The 24,286-nt window shown below is 41.9% G+C and overlaps 1 protein-coding gene and 1 long non-coding RNA gene across 2 annotated transcripts in view; one reads left to right on the forward strand and one right to left on the reverse strand.

Moving 5' to 3' along the window:
- Positions 1-24,286, reverse strand: part of SLC35F1 (solute carrier family 35 member F1) — a 282,097-nt gene that overhangs the window by 81,605 nt on the left and 176,206 nt on the right. The gene's annotated exons all lie outside the window — the stretch shown is intronic.
- Positions 9,060-12,200, forward strand: LOC144586470 (uncharacterized). The gene is made up of 2 exons (XR_013541316.1): positions 9,060-11,991; positions 12,104-12,200. It is a non-coding gene; the product is annotated as an uncharacterized LOC144586470 (long non-coding RNA).

Below are 24,286 nucleotides of genomic sequence, written 5' to 3' on the forward strand. Positions count from 1 at the left end.
TAGGTCTGAATTTTACTAAGGTGGAGATAATTGCACTAAAGTAGAGACTATTAAAAATGAGTGATGTATGACTAGAGAAATATTAAAAAATTTGCCTGGAGCAGGAAATGCTCAGTAAATGCTTGTGTTTCTGACTGTGCAACAAATTACACTTCAAGTTCGATCATATCAGTTTTCATCAGATAATGTCTTACCAAACCTTTTTTTTAAAAAAAACTCTTACAATAAAACTTAAACAAAACTTCCCATTGCTAGTCACTCCAGTCTTCCTGGTGGCAAGAGAACAAAATAAATTAATGATTTCATCAAGCATAAAGTGAAAAAGGGAAGGGTACAGAGAGACCTCTGACATAACTGGATGTGAGGGGAAAAAGTTAACCAAATTTGCTCCCCCACTGCTCTGCCTAGCTGCCTTATTCTTATACTATTTTTAGAATACCCCTATATACTATATTCCTTTGTCTTGTCTGTAAAAGACTTGGGCAGACAAGACAAAGGAATATAGTATATAGGGATGCAATTCCTTAATGTATACTTTTCACTCCATGCTAGACAAAAGAGTGGCAATCTGTAATGAATGCACAGCAAAGATGGGAAAGGGCTATTTTTCTTTTACTGCACCTTCCAAATACCTTAGTCAATATAGCTATCCTGTTTCCCCGGAATTAAGACCTAACCTGAAAATAAGCCCTAGTATAATTTTTCAGGATGCTCATAATATAAGCCCTACCCCCCCAAATAAGCCCCAGTTCAGTGAAATACCACCCTCCACCATTGTGCAACCAGAAGAAGATGACATGACTATTCTTCATAGGGCTTGATTTCCAGTTGCCCTCATCCAGACACATTCTGGCTTGCCAACATCCTTCTTACACTGTGGTGCCCAAAACTACACACCATATTCCAGGCAGGACTGATCACAGTAAAATGGAGCTGTACTATTACTTCCCTTGATCTGGTTAGTATGTTCCTGTTGATGGAACGCAGTACAGTATTGCATTTGTTTATTTGCTTTTTTTGTTGTTGTCGCATCACACTGTTGACTCATGCTTAGTTTGTAGAAAATTAAGACCCTTAAATTTTTTTTCACATGGACTACTGCCAAGCCACTGGCACTCCTCTTGTAGCCATACATCTGTGTTTTTCTTTGTTGAAACTCATTTTGTTTGTTTTAGCCCAGTTCTTCAATATGTTTACATAATGATCCTTTCTTCTGAAGCATTAGCTACCCTGTCCGCATCGCCCAGTTTGATAGGTATCTCCTCCATGACCTCATTCAAATCATTTATAAAGATGGAACAATAGTGGGTCCAGGACAGAACCTTGTGGCAACCCATTTGTCAGGTCTCTTCCGAATGACAATGAATTAATAGTGAGCATTATTTGGATGCGGCCTATCAAAAAGCTAAAAACCTATCAAACAGGAGCATCATCTAGCCCAGTGGTCCCCAACCTTGGGCCTCCAGATGTTCTTGGACTACAACTCCCAGAAGCCTTTGCCACCGGCTCTGCTGGCCAGGATTTCTGGGAGTTGTAGTCCAAGAACATCTGGAGGCCCAAGGTTGGGGACCACTGATTTAGCCCACATTTTACCAGCTTGGCCACCAGAGTATCATGAAGGACCTTGTCAAATGTTCTGTTGAAACCAAGACACATTAAATCTACAGCTTTTCCCTCATCTATCAAATTTCATCTCTTACTATAAAAAGATATAAGCTTAGTCTGGCATGACTTGTTTTTGAAAAAATTGCAAGTTGTTCCACACATCTGCAAGTGGATTCCTCCCCTAGCACTCCAGGCCATAGACCTCTCTTTAAGCTGCTTGGTGTGTGTGAAAGAACTAGTAATAGCTGCAGGATCCTCATTGCTGTATGCCTTTATTAGTCTAAATAGCAAACGAGCATCTAGTATAGTCAGCACTCGCGGCTCAATCACTATTAAATGGTAGCTCTCTCTGTAGAAATGGTTCATGAAGATCTGGAATTGTCTTGATGATACGTAACTATATGCTGAATGGACAGCTCAATGACTTGAGTAGCCTGACTACCAAGCCAGAGGTCAGGAGTTAGATTTCCTACTGTGCCTGCTGGGAAAAAAACCAATCTGTGTGTCTTTGAGCAACCTCCACAGTCCCAGAGCTGTATAGTTTATACAGGATGAACTATACAGGCATCAATGAATGCACCTCACATTATGGCTGCAATTCAACAGTAAATTGCTACTAAAGTAGGCCCACTGAATCAGTGTTATTTAGTGAGTCAACACCTCCATAAGCTCCATTAATTTAAAAAGCCTACTCTTGTTGTGATACTATTTGTTTTCAGCCTACAGTATATTTAATAACACTAGTAAACTGCTGGACATACTGGCATCTGACATGATGCATAGCAAGACTTTTGACAATTAGTGTATTCTTTAAAAATGCTTAGGAAACAACATACAGTGCAACCCAACTTCTCCACAGAGAATGCAGCTGTAACTATCCTGATGCAATTGCACCTAAAACAACATGATGCAGCACCTGTCTCTAGAATAAAGGCAAAACATTTAGAAATCCTCCCTTTCCAATCACAGATGAAAAACAGCCACTGTTTTCCATGCAGGATCTCATGTGAACAATTCACTATATCCCAATAGCATAAATCTTACCCTAAGACATTGATCTCTGTTGGGGAAAGCTCAGCTAGGGTTGTGGGAACATTTATGAGCTGTTCATTGTCTACCAGCTGCCAAGTGTTTAGCCCATAGGCAGTAGAAAGTCTCTGGTGCCAGCTAAGCATAGTGCCCTTAGGTGATTTTAATTAAGTTGTGGAAGGTAGCTTGTTCAGGGCAGATGATTAGAATTAGCTTTCTCTTGAAGGGGGAAATTAAACTCATACAAAGAATAAAGAGAATTATCAGTGGTTCTCTGCTTATGGATGGTGTGTTACTCTTTTACGTTTATTATAGTAAAGTACATGCATTGTTTTTTCCGCAATTATTGTATAGCGAACATGAAACATAGCATAGAAGAAGAAGACTCTGCTATGAGGATTCACAATGAAGATGAAAGAAAGGGGAAATGTCAAACTGAACTGAAATTTCTTAACACAGTAACTTTTTAGGAAGCAAAATGCTTTGGGAAAGCAGAGGAGACGGACAGAAGAGGTGGAAGAGAGAAACCCTGTGCCTTGCAGGTATCCTTGGGTACATTGGCACAGAGATTCTGTCAGTAGAGACACAGTCATCTACCAATGGTATGGCAGACATTCCTCTCCTGAACCCAACAACATAATTCTTCATTTTACTACTTTATATTTCCAATGAGGTGTGTGAGAGTGCACCCCTTTCTCTTCCTTTAGAAACAGAAAGGGATGCACTGGAGAATGCACTTTATGCTGAAGATTATAGCTACTACCTGGCACAAATCACATCAGTAGCTAGAGAAGGGTGGGCAGCATAGGGTGCTTGAATGCTCTTTTTGCTGGGTGTGCCATAAAATCAGCTGTTCCTATTCACCTTGCAGTAAAAAAAACATGGTGGTATTCTCTCTCCTTTCATGTCCTGGGGATGCAAAGGAAAAACAGATGCTCTACCATGTGGTCTCACAGGACTTTGTAGTCCAAGGAATACTTCGGTCTCCTCCTACTCCATAGAGCCACTGGTGTGTCTGCTACACTTTAGAACTGGCTGCAGAGGAAGGGTATGATCCCAAACAGTTGCCAGGAGAGGGCACATCCTTCCACTTGATAATAAAACTGCCCTCCTCTGATTTAGGGAAGGGCTCAGGTGATGTATTCCTCAGCTTCATCCCGGATTGCATCTCTCTTGTTCACTGTTTTCTCTTTTAGTTCTTCTCTCATTAACTTCTATGGTATCATAGAACAGTGAACAAAACCAGGGGAACAATATTGGGGAACTCAGTCCCCTTCACTGGCACATTTAGGCTCTGAGTTCTGCTCATTTGTGTGGTGACAGAGCGGAAAGCAGCTTACCAAAAATGTGTAGGACGGATGGGCAAATAGCATCTGAGTTAAAAGTCAACTCAGCTCAGCTCTGCTCTGCTCATTTTTTATTTTTGTTTTAAATATTTGCCTACTGCCCATTAGTTTCTGCATTGATTTCAAAGTTCCTACGATTACTTATAAAGCCCTACAAGGTTTAGGACCTTGATATCTGGCAGAGCATCTTCTCCCACCCAGTTGTGCCAGAGACACTCGTTCTAGCCAAGCCGGGCGATTGAGGGGACCTAAAACCAAGGGAGGCTCGGAAGTAAAGAATGAGGAACTGGGCTTTCTCGGCAGTGGCCCCTCACCTCTGGAACAACTTTCCTGTAGAGATCTGCCTGGCTCCCTCTCTGGGTGTCTTTAGAAGTAAACGTAAGACATGGCTATTTAGGCAGGCTTTCCCTCCTGCTTTATTTTAATATTTACATTTTTACATCTTGGATTTTTGCATGTTCATTGGTTCTATTGTTTTTAAATTTTGTAATGCTGCCCAGAGTAGACTACCTGTCTAAATGGGTGGGGTATAAATCCAATAAAATAAATAAAAATAAATAAGTATAACCAAAGTTCTCTGGAAGGGTTGCAAATAAAATGAGTGAAAATACAACACAGTATATAAATGGAAATAAATTTCAAGCAGAATAAACTGGGGACATGAACATGCCCTCCCTCACATAGTATTTTCCCACATGGTGCATAATTTTTCCCACTGGGGTTGTAAAGATTTTATTTCACACTAATGAACGGGCGCATTTGTAGGATACTCTCCACTCTCATCTGGCAGGACAATCTCAGTTCACAAAGCTTGCAATCCCAACATCCAACATCAATTGTTGGCATTTCTTCTCACAGCCAGGCAACCTTCTGTTCCATTCCCAGCATCTGCTCCCTTCAGGGATCTTTAAAGGCCCAACCACCCGGCCCGGCCTCTTGTCCGGAGTTGGTGCCGTTTCTGTTCTGAATGACAGAAGGTAGGAGGTGCCCTTCAGCCGCCTTCCTTTCTTTGGCAAAATGGAGAGGTTGTCAAGTTGCCAACCTGTCAGTAAAAAGGGCGCCTGTCTTAAGCACTTGATTCAGTCCAAAGCTTAGCACGAAAACGTTTACAGCTGAGTTATTTCATAAAGATCATGTAACTCCATTCAGGGCAAGTTAAGCCACCAAAAAAAAAAAAAAAACCCCACACCAAAAAACACAAGCAAAGAGGAAGGAAAGACAAAAAAAAAAAAAAGAAAAGAAAAGAAGGAAGCCAGTGCTGCTGTTTCAAAAAGAACAAAATCCCAGCTGGACTTCTTGCTATGAGATTCTCCTCCACTCCTATTTGCTTCCTCACAATTCACACTTCTGAGAGAGCACAGGGCAAGGAGCAGAGTGCTTAATCGCTCTAAGGCATTCTCTCTACAGTTAATTACTCTTGCTTCAGTACCTAACACACTTTGGAGGAAGAAGAAGCTTCCCCACCTCCCCAACTCTTAGGAATGGTGCAAAACTGCTTTTAAAGGCCTTAAAGAATGTTTCAGCCTAGAGATGTGGTCCTAAACTCTGCCTCCTTAAAAAAACAGCCAGGTCTTTCCTTTCCCAAGAAGAGGGAACAGGAATCCTTCAGCTTCTAAGCAGCAACATCTAAGGTGCTTCCCTTATGTATGGCAATAGAAAAGGAAGGTTTAAACAAACAGTGAAGGCATGCTTCTGGGTACAACTGAAATGCTGATTTATATCACTGATTATTCATATTGAACCAGATGGGCAATTATTTCTCATTAATTAACCTGAGGTAGAAGAGTCTGATGAAGATTAGATCTGCCCCATGCCACTCCATGATGATGCCCTGTTGGTGAACACTGAGAACTGAGGTTCTTACAGGATTCATCCTGACAGAGAGAACCATCCTGAGTGCTTTAAACTTCTGCATCACTTTGGAAGGGCAGGTTACACAGGTCGGTTACAAAAAATTTCCCTACCCTAATAAGGACAAGTGGCTGTAAGTGTCCAGGGTGTCAGATCATATAGACTGCTGTCTGAACTTTTCCCTAAAAATTCTACTTAGGGCCTGCCCAGATTGGCCATTTTGGGTGGCAGGTACATCAAGCTACAAAGGATCTGTTGAGGTCGGGGAAGAGAGCCATGTGCCATTTGGCATGCTGTTCCTGTCTGAACAGCAAACACCAGTTGTAGACCGATCAATGAAGCAATGAAGCACTTGCCCTGATGGTCTGTGGAGGGTCAAGAGAAGTGAATTTTTTTCCCCTTTACATCACTCTCCTTTGGACGGTACCATTCCATCTTCTCTCTGTTCACCTTCTTGGTTCCCTTCCCTCGTTCTCCCCCCACTTCCTCAAAAGCCTTTCTTTTGCCAAAAAGAATAGATAGATGTCCTATCACTGGCCTAGAAAGGTGCACAACAGATCTTAATGGGGAAAGATGAATCATTCCAAGTACACTTACAAATAAGGTCTTTTCTCTCTCTCAATCCAAACCGTGCCATCAGTGATCCATATACCATATCCATATGCCAGTACAGATATGATATCTGTGGACAGGCCCTTAATAGACTCCAGAAAGAAAATTAGAAGGCTGTGTTTCTCACAGCTGGTGTTTATCCCCAAAAGATTAATTCCAGTGTGAACCAGAACCTTATATAACTTTCTTCTTCTAGATATTTTTTAGGTGTCTGTCCCTATGCAAGACAGTCTGGGTTTCCAAAAATATCTTGTTTTCTTTCTTTTATTTTTCAATCACACACAAGAAAATGTGTCTGAGTTATTACTTACAAAATTTATATTTACAAGCTCAAGTACAATATATCAGAATTCAGAAATAGATTGAGAGAAACTTAGGGCCTAATCACACCTGCCAAAAGAAACCCAGTTATACCTCTTTGGTCCTTTTAAAAGATTGTTTCATAAATTTCCAGTCACAGAACGCACTGCCATGATCAACTCATTTTCCTGGCCAGTGGTTTATTTCCAATTTATTTTCCCCTCACCAGGAGGGTTGCTTTATTTTGTGTTGTTGTATTGCTTCATTCCTTCACAACGTGTATATTCCTTTTGATTCTTTTCCCATGCTAGTTCCCTGGGAAAGGTGGCCACCGTTATTGCCCTGTAATTAATGTTTAATTTTTTTTCTCCATGAGTTGGTATAGCAATATGTCACTATACCAAGGTCTACAGTTTGACAAGGCCAGTATCTGTGTGACTTGACTTCCATGTGCCATTTGTCTTGTTTACTGCTTGATGCCTCAGCCTACTGTCTGCCAAGTAGCACAGCCGTACAGGCAGGGTCTGGGACCATGGTGGGCAATGCATTACTTCCAGAGTCGCAGGCACTACAAATCAAATGTTTCTGAATGGGAACCTCTTTCTGCCATATTGATGTATCAGTTATGGATTTAGTTAAAAAAAAAAAAATTCCACCCAAATAAATAAAAGGAAGGGGCAGCATTGCGCAAGGAAACATCAGAAAAAATAAATCAATTCCACGGTGTAGCAGGCAAGAATGCTTCCAATAGGAAGAAATGAATTAGTAATGTTAAAACCAATCAAAATGTTCCTGCCGGTATATATACCATGTGACTGCAAAAATAAGTGTATCTGTAAAACATAGGTATGGAAAGAATCTTTACTTTACTTTACTTTACCTTTATTGGCATAAATATGGAAAGAATCAATAGACCTGGAATTCTTTGGGCAGGTGTGACCAGGAATTTAGTTAAGGCAAAATACTGCAAAATTAAATTAGGACCTCTCAATTAAATTACCCACAATAACATCAATAACTTTGATAAATGAAAGGATTTTTTTAAAAAAATTCATATCAGCACAAGTTTACCAAACAATCTATTTTCAATGTTACCAAACAATTCTTACCAGCCAGCAGAGTCTCTCCCCAGTACATGAACTCCTTCCTTCTGATAACATTTCTGGACTGTTATTTATCAGTTCTTTTTATCCGTTCTTATCAACTGTAAATTACAAGCTTTGTACCTGCTTCCAATATCTTCTTATAAAAATTTCTATTAGTTCTACTAGAGTATTGAATCACAATTCTTGTTAATTGTAAGGCCAGCAAATGGCCACTTAAGCAGATAGCTGGCTTTGCTTTGATTAACCTGACCTAGCACCTGTAAATTATATGAAATACAACTTATGCAAATTACTAATCTAGTAATTTACCACATCAGTCAATATTATCTGCTGATTTTATAGATACATTATAACATTTTAAACAATGTGAGCTATATGTTATTTTATAAATACCATACTGTATCCTATGAATTCTGCACCTATAATCATGTCTGCCACCTGCAGCTCTGCTCACAGCATTTAGTGCTACATTGACCTCTTTCATGACCTTCAAGGGCAGAAGGGTGATAATGCAAGTCTCAGTTGCATGGATGAATCTTTTCTCTTAAGGTTACAGATGCCACATACGTTTTAGAGCAGGGGTCTCAAACTCAATTTACCTGGGGGCCGCTGGAGGCAGAGTCTGGGTGAGGCTGGGCCACATCAGATTTTCTATCAAGCAGAGCAAGAGCCCGAGGAAGCCACCCAGGAGTTTCCTTAGCCCAGCTGGGGCTCCGAGGAGGAGGAGGCGCACTCAGCAGCAGCAGCTACCCCCACCACAACAGAGGAGCAAACTTTGCGAGGCGAGCCCAGGCAGCCTCCAGAGCCGAGGCGGCTGAAGCCATGTGAAGAGGAAGAAGAGGAGGAGGAAGCACCGCTGGGCACTGAGGTGGCCACTGGCCGGGCTGGTGCTGAGGGTGGTGAGAGAGAAAGAGAGCCAGAGAGCAGCTTTCCTGGAAGAGGCGGCGGCAGCTGCTGTTGGTGGCTTGAAGGCGTGCTTCGAGGATGGGCCAGGAGCAAGCTCCGTTCTCAGACATCGCTCGCCGATGGCTCGGGCGCTCGGGGAAAAGGGCCAGCAGCGCGCCTCGCTTGCAAGCGCTTCCCCAAGACAGCGCATCTTGCACCCCCCCATCCGGAACTGCAGCCTGCCTGCCAGTAGACTGTCTTGGGAGACAGCCAGCGAATGAGGTGAGGCTTTTTTTTACTCTTGACAGCAGAGGACGCGTGGGTGCTTGGGGGGGCAGGCAAGGCGGGGACCACAAACTATTGTCCGGCGGGCCACAAATGGCCCCCGGGCCACATGTTTGAGACCCCTGTTTTAGAGGCTTATTTGCCTAGCTCTCACTTGATGTATGTCCGTCTAAAGCAGGGGACTCCAAACTTTTCAGAGTGAGCGCCACATCAAATATGTTCCACATTTTTGGGAGGTGAAGGAACACACCCGTGTGTATGCCCACCTGCCCACACTCTTGCACACCTGTGCACACGGGCTGAAGGGAACAGACCTGAGCCTGTGGACCTGAGCCTGCGATGTTCGCTGGGATTAACAGAAAGGCAAGGTGGGCCAGATGTGGCCTATGGGCTGTAGTTTGGAGACTCCTGGTCTAGAGTATATGCCCATTTATTCTGCATCAGTAGCTCCTACCCAGAGACTTACCTACTGAAAATTATGGTACAGGCTAGTCTTTACTCACCATACCTTTGAGGCTGTGCCATTCTGGAATATTGTGGGTAACTACAACAGCCCATGGACTCAGGCTTCTAGCCCCAGAGACCCTAGCTGTCACCAGGGGTGGCCTCCTGCCAGCATGCTGGAGCCCAAGAGAATGCCAAAGAATTGTGTGTCATCACATCAGCTTGATATCAATGTAAGCAGTGTGTGTGTGTGGATTTGTTCACTAAGTTTGGATGACCATGTGATATTGTATATCTCAAGCAGCAGGAGCCAAAATGTCTGTCTTTTCATTACTATACATTAAGGAGGTCAATATAAAATGGGGAGATTAAATCCTATGTATGTTGAAGGACTACATGTTCTCATGATACAGATTTACAATCCCTCTTCTTTCCACACACAAGGAGTTTGTAATGTGGAGAGCCTTCAAACATGTGATGACTACTCGGAAGCTGAAGTGGTACAAATTCAAGAAACCTTGTAACATGCCCTGGCTTGGCATGCTATCTGCTCATTAGATGTTTGCTTGGCAGGTCCCTGTGTTTTCATTGTTGTCGCTCCCACCAACACAGATGGAACTGTATTGAACTAACAGTAAAATGGAAACAGCATTAGTCATTCTTGGAATCAATTGCTCTCAGACAAAATTACTTAAAGGATTAAGTATTTAAAATAGATCTATGCATTAGAGTAGTAATCATCATCCTTTATGGTGACTGCTATATAGGAAAATACTCTATTACCATCTCCACACAAGAATTGGAGGTTGTTCCTGATTTTGTGTACCTTGGCTCAACGGTCACTGACACTCTCTCCCTAGATGTTAAGCTGGATAAATGCATTGGCAAAGAAGCTACCATATTCTCTAACTCACAAAGAGAGTATGGCTTAATAAGAAGCTAACGGCATATACCAAGATCCAGGTCTATAGAGACTGTGTCCTAAGCACACTCCTGTACAGTGAGTCCTGGACCCTTTTGCACAGCAGGAGAGGAAGCTGAACATGTTCCATATGCGTTGTCTCTGACACATTTTTGTATCACCTGGCAGGACAAAGTTCCAAATAGAGTAGTCCTAGAACGAGCTGGAATTTTAGTATGCATACATTACTGAAACAGCGCCATCTACGTTGGCTTGGGCATGTCGTGAGAGTGGCTGATGGTCGGATTCCAAAAGATCTCCTGTATGGAGAATTAGTGTAGGGAAAATGCCCAGAGGGAGACCACAGCTGCAATACAAGGATATCTGCAAGCAGGATCTGAAGGCCTTAGGAATGGACCTCAACAGATGGGAAACCTTGACATCTGAGTGTTCAGCCTGGAGGCAGGCGGTGCATCATGGCCTCTCCCAATTTAAAGAGAAACTTGTACACAGGCTGAAGCAAAGAGGCAGCAAAATCAGGGAGCTGGACAGGGGACAGATTGTATTTTTCTTCAGTGTGGAAGGCACTGTCACTCTCAAATTATCCTTCTCAGCCACACTAGATGCTGTTCCAAGACTTCTATTCAGAGCATGTTACCATAGTCTTTCAAGACATGTAGGAAAACCCTGCTCAAGGTCGTTAGCTGCATTCCTATTTCAGTGAGTGCACACACTCCTGGCAGAGAGCAGTGGCTCCTGGCGGGCGGGGTAACTTTTCATTCTGCCTTTTCCCTTAGAGTTAGAGCATAAGAGCAAAGGGTTTCTCCACCCAATCCTAGTGGCAATTAAGCAACTAGTATCCCATCTGAATTCTCACAACATTCTGTGTAATCATGCTAAGTTAATAAAAAGAGTTCTCAAGGTGGTGCTTGATGCTCTGCTGATTTGGACATCTCTGGTCCACTTCTTTGTACTTTCTCTAAGGCTAATTGCCTTCCTATTGTTCCGTGATCACCCACAACATTAGCCTTCCTTTGTTCCATGATCACCTACATCTGGTGCCCAACGTGGGGCCCATCAGACAGAGGCTTCAAACAAAGCCAGCAAGCAGGGACTTCAAACAGAGACATTGCCTAAGGGATTGGTAGGCAGACTCACCTTGCCCCGCACGGGTTTCAGACATGTGTTTTCATCCTTTTTAGGATCTTGGTGAGTATTTAGTTAAAATAGAAACATGGGAAGCTCACTTACCTCACTTCAAAAACAACATAAAATGGATTTGAATTATTTGCTTCATAGACAAGGTCATCATGACAATTCTGACCCAGTAAAGGATTTGTTGACGGAAATAAGTCTTTCTTTCTTTCTTTCTTTCTTTCTTTCTTTCTTTCTTTCTTTCTTTCTTTCTTTCTTTCTTTCTTTCTTTCTTTCTTTATTTATTTATTTATTTATTTGTTTGTATATCCGGCCCATCTGATCAATTTACCACTCTGGGCAGCTAACAACACTTAAAACAATTTAAATATAACATCAATATATAGCATCAATAATTAGTTGTTCAAAATGGAGAGAAAAAAGAAAAAACATAAATCAAATAGTGGCTGGAGGGAAGGCCTTTTTGTCTATGGTATCCAGAAGAACGGAGCTATAAGCTTTCAGATTGGGATAAAATTAGAAATAAGCTTCAGAAGGACCCTGTGGCTTCAGTAAAAATTCTCCACACATGATATCTTTGCCAGGATGGGATTTCAAAGATCGCAAATCCTTTGTTAGCTCAGTCATTAGCTAATCTTCCAACAGCGTCATAGATTTTGCCACCCTTCAGGCCACCTGATCTCAGTGAGAATAGAAACAACCAGGGACACTGTGTTCATGAAAAGTCAAGTGAGGGGAACTCAGTGAATACTGTACTACCCCAGTTCAAGAAATCCAACCTGCTACTGTTAAAAATATTGGGCATGATTTAATCACAGCCGAAGAGGTCGACTATCAATTCCCACTCGCTGTCTACAAAGTCAAAACAGCACATCATGACCAATACTTAAAGACACTGTAGGTCTCATTCTTTCCCGCTCTAGCATCTCTGCATGCAGTTTATTTGTTGTACCAGGCATCATTGATGGGGATTTTGAAGGACCTCTAATTATTCAAACCTGGTCCTTCCTGCAGTTGAATACCACAGGTCCTTCCTGCAGGTGAATCTATTGCTCAATTGTTGTTGCTTCCATTAACACAGATGGGTCTTTCTACCAACCCTCATACTGGAGGTTTTGATTCTACTCGAGTTGCTGCCTTAACTACCATTGAACACTCACAGCCCCGACTCCCTCTTAAAATGGGATCACTGATCCTCAATGGACTGATTGATACAGGAGCTGACATTAGTGTTATTTCAAAGAAAGTCTGGCCAGAAAGCTATTCCACCCAGCCAGTACATGACATTTGGGGAGTTGGAGGCTATGAGCAAGCCCGGAAAAAGCCTTCAGCACATTGTTCTGGAAAGTTTAGGTGACTCTCCTAGACAAATCACAGTCACTCCTTACATTTTGCCTATTCCCTTTTCCATCTGGGGTAGGGATCTCTTGAAAAAGATTGATACAAAATTGCAGACAAATTTATAATACAGGCCTCTACGCAATCTGACACAGCCTTGCCATTGACGTGGCTCCCTGGACCATCTGTCTGGGTTGATCAATGGCCATTGTCTAAAGAAAAGCTCCACGCAGTGGAGGCCTAAGTTCAGTAGCAATTAGATCAAGGACATATAGAATATTCCACCAGTCCATGGAATACTCCCATTTTCACTATAAAAAGAAATCTGGCAAGTGGTGTTTATTACATGACCTTCGGAAAGTTAACAAGTGCATTCAACCTATGGGCCCTTTGCAATGTGGCTTACCTAATCCAAATTTGATTCCCAACACCATGAGTTAATGATAGTGGATCTCAAGGATTGTTTTTTCACCATTCCTTTAGCACGACAAGACAGGGAAAAATTTGCCTTTACAGTCCCTGTGTACAACAATTCCCATCCTACTCAAAGATACCAGTGCAAAGGCTTACCACAAGGAATGCTGAATTCTCCTACTTTATGTCAACATTTTGTGGATCTAGCCCTACAGCAATTTCATTTAGAACACCCTGAATTGCCTGTATACCATTTCATGGATGACATTTTGGTAGTGGGGCAATCCCTCCCCACTACTGTCTATGATTCTCTAGCTAACTGCTTAGAGAAAAAAGGCCTTCACATAGCTCCAGAAAAGATACAAACCACACCTCCATTTCTTTATCTAGGACAAAAACTGTTGAAAGCTACATCTTCTCTGTTCTTACCAGAACCAAAAACGCAATCTCAGTTTACATTAGTGCAGTTGCAACAGTTCCTCGGGCACTTAAATTGGGCTTGTCCATTCTTGTGCCTTCCTACTCATGAATTGCAGCCTTTGTTTAATGCACTTCAGGGACATCGGTCTCCTGCTGACTCCATACCCATCACCAAGGCTATGAAACATGCCATACATCAAATGAATGCAGCCTTGTGATGTACCATTGTCGACCACATTCCTTCTTTTGGCCCCTTGCAGCTGCTCATCTTGAACACTGCCAATTGCCTACTGGGCTGTTGTGCAGCCCAAAATCTGTCAAGGCCACTGCTATAGCAGAATAGCTTTATTTACCCAACACTCCTCCCCAAAATGTATTTACTCCATTCTAAATGTGATTACAGACCTTGTAATCAGGGGATGCCATCATGCCAAACAACTCACAGGCAGGGATCTTTTGTGTTGTTACTTATCTATTTCCAAAGCTGACCATGGTCATTTAATTTCTATGTCAGTAACTTATCAGATTGCTTTTTCAGACTATATCAGTGATACACATTTTAATCCTCCTAAAGACCCTCGCTTAACTTTTATTCAGCAAGTACCCTTTCGTTTTTCCTCTCTTTTCTCTGCTACTCCTCTCCCTGATGCTCTAACTGTTTTTACTGATGGTGCGCCTACCAGAGGTGTGGTTACCTTTCAACAACCTCCTGGAACCTGGAAAACTCTTTTCACTTCTACTCAAATCTCCAGTCAATGTGCAGAACTGTCAGCAGTCATCCTTACCTTTCAAATGTTTCAAGAGCAACCGTTAAATCTCATTGTAGACACTCAATATGTATTTAACCTTCTCACTCATCTGTCACATACCTATCTTTTTCCTGCTCTTGACTTCTCCTTACTTTCCCTGTTTCTGACTTTAAAAAAAAACCCTTGCTGCCAGATCACAACCCTTTTCTGCAGTTCACATTCTCTCTCATACTGGATTCTGAGATGTTATCTCAGAGGGTAATCATTGTGCAGACTCTACTCTCGTTCCTTGTGTCTCCCTTTTTCCACCCCTATTGACAGCCATTCCTTTTTTCACCAGAGCGCTAAACAACTCTATAAGCAATTTTCTATTCTGCTTTCTCAAGGTTGAGACATTGCCTCCTCCTGCTTTTCCTGTTCCATGTCTCTTATTTCTTTTCCTTTTGATGCTGTTAACCCACAAGGAACGGATGCCAATCAGCTTTGGCAAATGGATGTCACTCATGTTCCTTCCCTTTCTCCTCTTTCTTATGCCCATTTAATTATTGATACTTATTCAGGATACATTTGGGCTACTCCTCTTCATGGTGAGACCTCTCGTCATGTCATACAACATTGTTTACGTAGATTTGCAGTTATGGGTTGACCTCAAGCCTTAAAAACAGACAATGCCCTGCCTATACCTCATGCTTTTACCACTTTTTGTAATGAATGGGACATTTGACTTTCCCATGGTATTCCTTATAACTGCACAGGATAGGCTACTGTGGAAAGAGCACATCACTCTTTTAAATTTCTCCTCCCAAAATAAACAAAAAACAGAGGGATCAAGCTCCAGGATGTTCCAGATGTAGTGTCAATAGCATTGTTCACTTTAAATCATTTAACTATATCTGCAGGTCAGCACAAGCTGTCACCAGTAGAGAAACACTTTCGTAAAGAAATCCCCATGGAACAGCCGCTGGTGACTTAGAAGCAACCTCCTGACCCTCAGTGGGAGGGTCCAGCCCTTTTACTAACATGGGGTCATGGCTATGCTGCTGTGCTTACTCCCACAGGTCCTTTGTGGATCCCAGCTTGGTGTGTGAGGCTTATATGGAAAGAATTTATTTATTTATTTATTTATTTATTTATTTATTTATTTATTTATTTATTTATTTATTTATTTATTTATTTATTTATTTAATTTATATGCCGCCCACACTACCCAAAGGTCTCTGGGCGGCTTACAGCATCCAAAATACAACAAAGATATGCAACAATTAAAATACAATTAAAATATATATAAAATTGCCATCGGACCCACAGCTAATATTATTTCAGTTAAAAACCTTCTGGAACAGGAAGGTTTTGACCTGGCGCCGAAATGTCATCAGTGTCGGTGCCAGACGAATCTCAGTCGGGAGGGCATTCCATAGTCTGGGGGCAGCTGCCGAAAAGGCCCTTTGTCTACAAGCCATCCCTCTTATCTCCTTGAGGGACGGCTCTTTCAAAAGGGCCCCCTGGAATCGCAACCTGCAGGACCCCATTCTGGAATTCAATCCAGTGATGACTCTGGAGCAGGACCAGATGACTGTGCATCATCGGAAGCACCCAACCAGACCTGAAGGCACTCAGCCAAAAGTTACTTGGGGGATGTTAAAGATGCTGAGTGCTGATGCAAAAAGAACTCTAAATGAGCAGCAGATCCCAGAGACTCCTGAAACTTTTCTAGCACCCGTTATCTCACAGCTGAATGCCATCTCCCTAACATTGTTGTGCTGTATTCTCATTCTTGGAATTGTTCCAATAGGTGTCACAGAGGCTCGAGAAGATTTGCATGCCTGTTTGCAGTTTAACCTATGGGAAAGGTTGGCGGAAATTGTGAACGTCTCTCACTTCTACCTGCAGGAGGCATATGCTATGCATGGACTACTGGGAACTTTCTTAATTCCTGTCAATAAAGAACCCTGTGACATTGCTAATGACACTTGGTTAGGTCAATGGTTTAGTGCCACTGTCATTAAATACATTAATTATCATGTCTGGGGGTGAACAACAAGAATGCTACCCATTGATGCTTTTTCTCTTTACACTCCTTTTGTAGCAACTAATGAAAACATTTCATGTGCCAGAGTAGTCATCTGTTCCTCTGACACATGTATTTCTACAACCAAAGCCACATGGAATTGTACACATGCTGTCAACATTTCTTATAACTGGGCACATAACATCTTACCTACAGAGTGGTTTTTTACATGTGGTCTACATACTTTTAGCTACATTCCAGCCAATCTGTCAGAAACACAATGCTGCCTTAGTAGACTAATAATCAACTTAATGCAACCTTTTGCTTTGCAGAACTCCTTGACTCGGCTGAGATGAGAAAGCTTGTCTCTTGATAGTACTTGTAATAGTAAGGTTATTTTGTTATCTAAAACAGAATATGTTTCACTGTCTGCGTTGCTTGTTGGCATTCCTGGCCTTGCTGTTCATAATTCTCGCACTCTTGCCAACATTGTGTGCACCTTAGCTAGAGCCATTAACCGCACTTCCACTGCTATTGCTCTGCTGAATCAGGAGCCGTGAGAGCTACATAATGCAATTTTAGACAACCGTGCAGCATTGGATTATCTCATGTTGCGTAATCGCATTGGTTGTGAGTCTTTTCACAATCTCTGTTGCGTTAATTTATCTGATAATAGGGAGCACAGAGTGCTGTCCTCTGAAGATGCTGGCCACAGAGACAGGAGAAACGTTAGGAAGAACAACCTTCATAACACGGCCAAAGATCCCAAAAAACCCACAACAACTATCTGATAATAGTCATGCAGTGAACAATCAGCTTGCTCATCTGAGACAGCCTGCCAATAATATACGACAGGACGTACTTCCTTCCTGATGGGACAGTTAATGGTCATGGCTACCCCACTTTGGATGGCTTAGCACTGTATCAATGTATGCAATTATGCTCTTCATACTCCTTGTAATTTGCTGTTGCTTTATTTGATGTACACCAACAATCTTTTCTGTAATAACTACCTGTTTCAAAGCTTTGCCTTCTGGCCTTCACCAAAAAGAGTTATATGTAGTTTGCAAATATATGAAAGAATATATGCCTTTGCTGGGGGAAAAAAAGAAAAGGGGAAATGTGGGAAAACCCTGCTCAAAGTCTTTAGCTGCATTCCAGTTTCAGTGAGTACACACACTCCTGGCAGAGAGCAGCAGCTCCCAGGCGAGGTAACCTCTCATTCCGCCTTTTCCCTTAGAGTTAGAGCATAAGATCAAAGGGTTTCTCCACCCAATCCTAGTGGTGATTAGGTAACTAGTATCCTATCTGAATTCTCACAACATTCTGTGTGATTGTGCTAAGTTGATAACAGGAATTCTCAAGGTGTTGCTGAAGGCTCTGCTGGTTTGGACATCTCTGGTCTACTTCTTTGTACTTTCTCTAAGGCTAATTGCTTTCCTATTGTTCCATGATCACCCACAGTATTAGCCTTCCTTTGTTCTGTGATCACCCTTACAGAGACTGAAGGATGCCTACACAATGGAGTAATGTGTATATTTTACATTATCAATTTTCCATCAATTATCATTGCTACTTCATTTGAATCTAGTCCAGCTTTCCTTATATGTTCGGTGTACAGATTGAACAGATAAGGAGATAAAAATGCATCCTTGCCTGATACATGTGCTTATAGAAAAACAGTCTTTCTCCATATTCTGACCTAAGAGTAGCTCCTTATCCACAATGTAGGTTTACATATCAGGACAATCAAGTAGTGAGGCACACCCATTTCTTTTAGAACAATAAATAGCTTCTTGTGATCTACTTAAAGGCGTTTGTTTTAATCTATAAAGCGCAGAGTGATTTTCTTATGAAATTCCGGTCTCTAGAGCCTCTCCCTTTTCTTAATCCGTTTTAAATGCTGGGCATGTCTCACTTCCTATAGGGCAAACATATTTGTTGGAAAACCTTGAGCATCACTGTGCTTGCATGAGAGATTAATGCAATGGTCTTACTTTTACTGCAATTGAAATTTATATTTAACTGTACAAGTTTGTGGGTCATTGATCTGTTTTCCCCATTTGTTGGCATATTCTCATCAAGATTTTTTAGTCTCGGGACTGAAGGATGCCTAAGCTATATAAGAAAAACACATTGCAAACTGGGGTCAATTGGTAATGGAGTTATTAAATAAGTGCCAGTAACATCCCTAAAGGGACGGCTAACATATCTTGGCTTCATTCATACAAGATGGTTTAGTTTGTTTGTTTGTTTGTTTTCCCTGCCCATCTACTGACCAGGCTATTAGTCTAAGTGACTTACAACATAACACATTTAGATATGATTTCCCAGCTAAGAAAGGCATTCAGTTAAGACATTCAAGAAAGGCATAGAAATGAGTACTAATTTCCACGCCCTAGTCCCCTCCTTTTTGTAGATAGACAATGAACTTGAGTCAAAGTTTATGATTACTCATTATGGGCATTATCTAACAAGAACTGTGTGTTTTCTCCCACTTGAGTATGTATGTCTACGAGGGAGGGTGAAATTACTTTTTGTTGAATGACTTCTTAAGGCTTGACAGTACATCACTGGAGGGCTTGAACTTCCCACTGACAAAGCAATTCTCTATTTAGTGTCAATATTTATTTCCCAGCCCAGTCAACAGCAACAGGGCATTGCCAGTTCTATCCAGAGGAAAGTGTTCAAAATCAGTTACAGCCATTCAATGACTAAAATCTGAAGGACCTGTGAGTGTTTTTTATATCTTCTTGAGGAGACCCAGTGCCTCTGGGTGTAAATGATACTGTAATAGTGTTCAGTACCAAAGAACCACAGGAATGGGTGCCATGGGCTGTGGTCAGCTTGTAAATCGTGCATGTTGCTGATTTTTCCGATGCCATTTTGAAATAGGTGAAAATACCAATTACATCAACATTGCTTGTGTCTCCTTTGATGAAACAGAAAGTAGAACAACCCTAATGAAAATGACCTCAGTCAAGTAGGCATCTGGGATGCAAAAGGATTCTCCCCTCCAAGCAGGCAAGGGTGTGTTTAGCAGTCACATAATACAGAATAGAGATGGGCATGAACCACTGGTTTGGTGGTTCAGCATAGTTTGTTTCCCTGTCGAACAGCTGATTGGCAGTTTGGTGCCCCACCCATTCCAGCAGATACCCACTAGGTGGCAGTGCCCCAGCCCACTTCCTCTCTAATACAGAGCCTCACTAGGGGAGGGAGATCTTCTGGTAGCTATTATTCTCCACTCTTAGCATGTATTATTGAGAACATGCTCTTCTAGCTCGGACACAAAATCAACAGATATCTGTAGCATGAATCTCTTTTTCTCTTCCTTTCCTTCATTAAAGCATTCTACAGCTTATCCAATACAAATAATATGTCCAGGGGATTTTGAACACTTCCATTTTGTTCTCTTCTTTGGAAAGCCATTATATGATTTTTGTGTCCAAGAATCCATGGACTAGTAAATGAACACTAAATACAGATGACACTTTTGATAGAGTCAGCAAGCATGGTTTTGACTTGTCATCACCCTTCCCAAGGGTGGTGGCAGCAGTGGGGAGAGTCTCTTTGGTCATAAGCTACATGAAGTCAAGATACTACTGAAACTTGAATTTATTAAATTGGCAGAACAGGGTGCAAGGATTGGTTAGGTGCCTCCTGCACCCCATCTCAACTCTCCACCAGTGGACAGAGTCAACTTCATGAATCCTCCACTATTTCCAGTTCTCATGCAAGCCCCAGTTCTAGTCATTGGGTTGGCGGAGTATCGACTTTGTGCCTGAGGTCTAGCTTTTTACATTGACCCCAACCAACATCTTTAAGGAGGGCAGATATTGATGAGCTGTTTTTGGCCCCCATGCTTTCCACAACCTTCTTGCCTCCAACAGCTCTGCTGAAAGTGCTCCCTTTGGTGCTTCCCCTGCCAGCACTTCCTCTGGGTTGGGATGGGGCACGAGTGTCCAAGCAGGTATCCTTGGTCTCCAGGGAGTTGCTATCAGTGTTGGGCTAAAGAAGGGTGCATTTTCTCTGTGTACTTTCCCCTTAGCATAGTGAATCTCAATCCATTTCCTGGTGTAGGGGTTTTCAACAGTAGGCAGTTCTTACTGAGAAAGCAAATATGGGGTCTTTTGCCCATACTGTCCAGCTGTGTCAAAGGTGATGATTAATGTTACTAGACATATTTATTAAATCTAGCCCTTTTTTGGCTAGGTAATCTTATTACTGTGATATACAAACCATGAACCAATCATACTGAGAGATCCAGCAAACTGTCTATTCCACAGGAAAATGCACCAAGAAAAGAAACACAGGCCCCTCTAAATAGAATCTGTACAATCTACAAAGCAGTAACACTTGGGTTCACTGGATCATAAGTGCTTGTATCCTCATTAATTGCCTCATTAACACCGCTGAGTTCATGCACACTAGCACTGAGCCATCTGTACATAGTTTTGCTTAATTAATTTACATTTTTTTTCAAACATCACTCATTCTGTGATGAGACCAGGAAGCAAACAGTTGGAATAATAGAACATGAAACAGGAGAAGCGAATAAACAAGATCATTTCTATGATCCACTGAAGGAAACAATGTTTAGGAGTTTGTGTTGAGACAGACACTGTTTTGCTTGTTTGTTAATGAATTGTGAATGTTAACATTAAGTATATAAGCACAACCCTCTGCAGAAGACCCATTGACTGAGGGAGATATACGATGTACAGGGATCCTTGCTCTCATGGAAGAACATCAGACATACCATTACTGTGAAAAATATACCAGGGAAACACACCTGGAACAGCAGAAGACCGTGCCCTCAGCAGAGCAGTTCTGCCAAAGATACAGCAGCAAAATGTGATGGAGACATGCATCTGATACATGGTGCAATTTTATGCCAGTGCTAGACCTCTCACAGGAGACTTGCCTTCTACTGACTTTATTGTGGTCAAGGGGGTCAACTTTTAAAAGTCCAAGTCTGCCCCAAGGAATGAGATTACATCATGAAGCAGCACTATTTCCAAAGCTCCTCTATGAAGCATTGGTATGGCTCTTTATTTTTTGATCTTAAGGAAACAAGAAGAAGCCCTCCTTCTACCTTATCTTTAGAGGAAAGAGTCACACTGACAGTGCTTCAAATTGTCCACCCCCAAAGCCAGTGGACACTTCCCTCATTTTCATGGTGGACAAACTGTCTAATGGAAGTGGTGGTGACGAAGCACCAAAATGGCACTTTGTCTTGGTGCGTGTGTTGTCAAACTTCATGACTCACGAATTGCTCCCCAGTGAACCTGACGAACAACAAATCAATTCATCATTTGTTGAGTCATTTCCCCCCTTTCCTTGCTCTTGCTATGCCCCAAACAGCACAGCAAGAGGAGGGAAAGCAGGGATCAAAGTGATTGCACAACTTCGATCACTTCCCCCCTCTTCTTGCTAAGCCCCGTGTGAGGCATAGCAAGAGAGAAAGCAGGGATCAAAGCAATCACATACACTGCTTTGATTACTTTTTGCCTCCTCTTGCTAAGCCTCCTCTTGCTAATCTTTTTTCCCCTCCTCTTGCTAAGCTCCACAGGGCTCAGCAAGGAGAGGGAGAGCAGGGTTCAAAGTGATCCTGCAGCCTTTTGATCCTTTCCCCCCTCCTCTTGCTATGCCCTCAGGGGCTTAGCAAGGAGAGGGAAAGCAGCAATTAAAGTGATCCTGCAGTGCTTTGATCCTTTCCCCCCTCCGCTTGCCAAGCCCTGCAGGCCATAGCAAGGAGAGGGAAAGCAGGGATCAAAGGGATCCCCAGCTGCTGGGGGATCCCTTCGATCTCTTTCCTTCTTCTTATGCTGCGTGGGCATAGGAAGAGGAGGGAAGGGGAACCAAGCCATCCCCCAGCCGCAGAGGTGGGATTTCCTTTGGGCAGGCTTTAGCAAGCCACCGAAGGGAAAATCCATCTCTGCTTATGCTCCCAAGGAACAGCTGATCTGCGGGGGCATAAGCAGATAGGGAATGAAGGGACGAATATAAAAGGGTTCTATTTCTTGCTTTGTATTCGTTGGGTTCTCTGAACCCCAAGAATACAAATCAACAAATATCTGACAAATCAGGGATATTTAGCAAATATCCTGCTTCGTTTTAATATTTGTCCTGATGTCTAGTGGTGACATATTCAGTACACCTTCATTTTAATTCCATGTTACAATAGAAACAAATTAATGGCTCCAATTTCTTACAAAAGAAACTTATGCAACAGGTTCTGTGATTTAGTCTGTGAAATAAATGCTCTTAAGGCAACCAAGAGGCAAGAGGAAGGGCCAACAGGATAGAAATGTCAAGATGGGAGAAGCAGGAGATTGTTTCTTTTTTCTATTTCTGACAGCTTCAATTGCATGTTATGCAACTTTATCTCATAATCTCTGAAGGCTGACAATGAGAGAAATTTCCAAGTAGGCAAGGACAGCTGAACACTTCCTAGAAAGATTTTCGCTTCTTGAACTTCTGTAGTCTGAATCTGCAAGGCCACATGGCCTTGTGCTTGGAATAAAAGACAAATTCTTTCTTTCCTGCTTCATGGGCTATACTTCTTTACACACCTCAACTATCTTTCAGACCTTTCACGACTTGAAGTTCTTCATATCTATCATAAATGTTCTAGACCCCCTATTCTGAATATCTTCATGGCATATTTATTTATTTAACTTATATGCCGCCCACACTACCCAAAGGTCTCTGAGTGGCCCATAAAATATAAGTGGGGCCCACATATGAAGCCCACAGAAAGGTACTAAGGAATTGACATACATGAATGCTACTTTCTTAACATTTTTTTATTCTGCTCTGTGCCATTTAACTTATTCCAGACCAAGCAAGTTTTGCATTCCTCTCTATCTTTTAAGAATGTGCTTTTAGGGATGGGGGAAGGAGAGGCTTGAAAGCTGTTACAAATTTCCATTTTAAACCTGACCCATTTTGTTAGTACACACTTCAGTATCTATATTAGGTATGTGCAAAGTAAGAAAGGCCTAAATCCAGCTGCTTTTTTAAAAATCCAGCTCATCCAGAACAGATCCACTGTACGAGTTGTTGACTGGTAAGTTAGCATTGGTCTCATTTATTTAATGGCTAAACTGAAACGAGGTGTTGAGTTTAGGTCTCTGACTTCAATCTTATACGATGTGGAGTGAACGGACCTTCCTTTGAATAGAAATGTTCAGTATTAAATGTTTTGGCTAGTGTCCTGTTGGATATTTATACATGCTGTAGAAGCTGCTTCAGCTGATAGTGCCAGTAACACCGGGTTATGTGCCTGATCACATGACCCATCTGATCACCATGGCAGCTTCCACCATTGGATCTCCACATGGTTAAATATTGAACAGGTACTACCCTTTATGTTTATTTTGCATCACTCACGTTCAGAGCAAAAGGTCTTTGTCTTGACAGTTGCAACTCAGAGCTTTGGGGACAGAGAAGAGAAAACTAGATAAACATGACATGGCTTGGCTGAAACATAGCAAACTACCTTGGAAAAATGCACTGTTGACTAACTGGCTCAGGTCCATGTTGAAAAATGGAATGCTATAATATGCCAGCAAGTATGTTGCTTTAAAAGCTACAGTATTAATGGCCTTATAACCTTGGACAATAGCAGCAGCCCATTCATCATAAAAGTTGCACAAGATGCAAGTCTTGAAAACAACCCCACCAAAAATCAATATTTCAACAACATTTTGGTTGTTGAAGCAACAGCTCAGGACTTTTGATCATGAATACATGAGAAAAGGAGAAACAATTAGCAAACCAAGTGGTCTTGGGGACATAATGGAAGTGTGATATACTAGAACCCTCCTACA

This window comes from Pogona vitticeps, chromosome 1, assembly GCF_051106095.1.
Source record: "Pogona vitticeps strain Pit_001003342236 chromosome 1, PviZW2.1, whole genome shotgun sequence".
NCBI lineage: Eukaryota > Metazoa > Chordata > Lepidosauria > Squamata > Agamidae > Pogona > Pogona vitticeps.